The sequence below is a fragment of the Hylobates moloch genome, unplaced genomic scaffold, assembly GCF_009828535.3.
Source record: "Hylobates moloch isolate HMO894 unplaced genomic scaffold, HMol_V3 SCAFFOLD_21, whole genome shotgun sequence".
Lineage (NCBI taxonomy): Eukaryota > Metazoa > Chordata > Mammalia > Primates > Hylobatidae > Hylobates > Hylobates moloch.
The window spans coordinates 10,072,525-10,075,728 of NW_026652296.1; the positions used below are offsets into that span (position 1 = coordinate 10,072,525).

The 3,204-nt window shown below is 45.0% G+C and overlaps 1 non-coding gene across 1 annotated transcript; it reads left to right on the forward strand.

Annotated features, from left to right (window-relative positions):
• The first annotated feature begins 2,103 nt into the window (after nucleotides 1–2,103).
• On the forward strand, nucleotides 2,104–2,210 carry LOC116461595 (U6 spliceosomal RNA). Its single transcript, XR_004246127.1, has one exon. It is a non-coding gene; the product is annotated as a U6 spliceosomal RNA (small nuclear RNA).
• The last annotated feature ends 994 nt before the right edge of the window (nucleotides 2,211–3,204 follow it).

A 3,204-nucleotide genomic window follows, 5' to 3' on the forward strand; every position in this document is an offset into this window, starting at 1 on the left:
TTTTTTTTTTTTGAGATAGAGTCTCACTGTGTCACCCAGGCTGGAGTGCAGTAGTGCGATCTCAGCTCACTGCAACCTCCTCCTCCTGGGTTCAAGTGATTCTCCTGCCTCAGCCTCCTAAGTAGCTGGGATTACAGGTGCATGCCACCTTGCCCGGCTAACTTTTGTATTTTTACTAGAGACGGGGTTTCACCATGTTGACCAGACTGGTCTCAAACTCCTGACCTCAGGTGATCCGCCTGCCTCAGCCTCCTAAAGTGCTGGGATTACAGGCGTGAGCCACAGCACCTGGCCCCAGGTGCCTTTAAGTTTAAAGGAACCTACTCGTTTCTGGAAAGTGCCAGTGGGAATTTCCAAAACGGAGCAAAGTGTGCCTGGAACTTTTCTTGAGTGGGGTGTCTTTGCTCCTGTTTAGAGGCAGAAACTTTAGGTGGAAGGTGTTTCCTGCACAGTTGAAGCACTTCAAGGTAGACTTGAGGAACTTGTGCCCTAGGGCTAAATCCTGCTCACTCCTCAGTTTCATCATCCCAGGGTAAGTGTGTTCAAAAGCCTCCACTTCAAACAGTAGTCCTTGACTGGATGTGGTGGCTCACACCTGTAATCCCAATACTTTGGGAGGCTGAGGAAAGAGTTCAAGACCAGCCTGGGCAACACAGCGATACCCTGTCTCTACAAAAAATACAAAAATTAGCCAGGTGTGGTGGCGTTCGACTGTAGTCCCAGCTACTCAGGAGGCTGAGATGGGAGGATTGCTTGAGCCCGGAAGGTTGAGGCTGCAATGAGCCACGACCACACCACTGTACTCCAGTGAGACCCTGTCTCAAAACAAAACCCCAAAACCAGCAGTCCTTAAAATAGGATATTTGTGCATATGGGCTGTGGTTCCTGTTACTTGGCGAAAATGGTAAGGAGAATGTTTATCTTAGTCTACTAACCTAGTTTGAGTTTTAAAATCACGAGCAGTAAATATTGCTTGTTATTTATATGTGGCTCTTTGTGGTATTTTTTTCTTTGTTGCTCAGTTTTATGACTTGGAGGAGAAAGGTCTCCCGCCTCCATCTTTAAAATCAGAAGGGTGCAGGTTTAGTGATGTGCATATCAAGTCTGGTGATGAACTTGACGTCCTAAGCTCTTACCCTTTGAATGGCTCTAAATGAGAAACCTGGATTCTGGGCATTTTTCTTCATGTGGCTGATTCTCTCACACTCATACAGTCATTCCTTCAGTGATGTATTCATTCATACACCAAACATGGAGCACCGGCCACAGCTTATTTTTTCTTTAAATTCTTCTTTATTTAAACTTAAATAGAGACGGGGGTTTTGCTATGTTGTCCAGGCTGGTCTCGAACTCCTGGGCTCAAGCGATCTGCCGTCTCGGCCTCCCAAAGTTCTGGGATTCCAGGTGTAAGCACTGCGCCTGGCTACTTTCCTCAGTTTAGACAACTCTTTTCTCTCCGGCAGCCCAGTGCCTCTCAGAGTGCTAAAGTGCTGGTTTTTTAAATTGTCCAACTGTGGCAGGTGGATACTGCTGTAAAATATAATAAAAATAAATTACCAGAAAAATAAAATTTTAAAACCTCAAAGACATACAAAGTACAAATTTTAATTTTTTAGTTTAAGATTCAACAGAGGCTGGGCACAGTGGCTCACACCTGTTAATCCCAGCACTTTGGGAGGCCAGGGTGGGCGGATCACGAAGTCAGGAGATCGAGACCATCCTGGCTAACATGGTGAAACCCCATCTCTACTAAAAATACAAAAAATTAGCCAGGCGTGGTGGCAGGTGCCTGTAGTCCCAGCTACTTGGGAGGCTGAGGCAGGAGAATGGCGTGAACCCGGGAGGTGGAGCTTGCAGTGAGCCAAGATAGCGCCACTGCACTCCAGCCTGGGCAACAGAGCAAGACTCTGTCTCAAAAAAAAAAAAAAGAATCAACAGAGGACATTTTGAGTAGTATTGTACTTGAAGACACAATTACAATACAGTGTGGTAAATGTCCTCATATGTTTGAGACCTCAGACCATAGGAACATAAATAGTTTTGTGGGAACCCATAGGATTCAATTATCTATGTAGTAGAAAAAGCCTTAAAGATTAGATTCTGGTGCTTGGCTCAGCAGCACAGCTACTCAAATTGGAATGATACAGAGAAGATTAGCGTGGCCCCTGCACAGGGATGACACACAAATCTGTGAAGTGTTCCATAAAAAATAAATAAATAAAAATTTTTTAAATTAAAAATTAGAGTCCAGGGGCCTCAATGTATTTATTTGTCACATAGTCTACTTCATAAAGTTATTGGGTGAAGGTGAAGCATCAAGCACTAGATATACCTGAATCTGAGGAATTTTAAGCAAATCTCTCATCAAGTTCCATTCATTGGTAGTTTAATAATTCAAACTTGCTGGGTGCGGTGGCTCATGCCTGTAACCCTAGCACTTTGGGAGGCTGAGTCAGGAGGATGGCACGAGCCCAGGAATTCAAGACCAACCTGGGTGACATAGGGAGACTCTGTTTCTACAAAAAATAAAAAATTAACCAGGTGTGATGAACGCCTGTAGTCCCAACTACTAGAGAGGCTGGGGTGGGAGGATTGCTTGAGTCTGGGAGGTTGAGGCTGCAATAAGCTGTGATTGCATCACTGCAGTCCAGCCTGGGCAACAGAGCAAGCCCTGTCTCAAAAAAAAAAAAAAAAAAATTATGTAAAGAACTCAAACTGCTTCCTCAAACTGACCCAGATAGACTTGCCTTGTAGAGCATACTACAGATGAAAATATTTTAAAATAATTTTTATCGTCTGGGTGTAGTGGCTCATACTTGTAATCCCAGCACTTTGGGAGGCTGAGCAGCATGGTGAAACCCAGTCTTTACAAAAAATACAAAAATTAGCTGGTTTGGTAGCGTGTACCTCTAGTCCCAGCCACTCAGGAGGCTGAGGTGGGAGGATCGCTTGAGCCTGGGAGGTAGAGACTGCAGTCAGTCATGAGCCGTGATCGTGCCATGACTTATGACAGAGCAAGACCTTGTCTCAAAAACAAAATCATACCCAACACTTTGGGAGGCCAGAGTGGGAGGATCACCTGAGATCAGGAGTTCAAGACCAGCCTGGCCAACATGGTGAAATCCCATCTCTACTAAAAGTACAAAAATTAGCTGGGTGTAGTGGCACACGCCTGTAATCCCAGCTACTGGGGAGGCTGAGGCA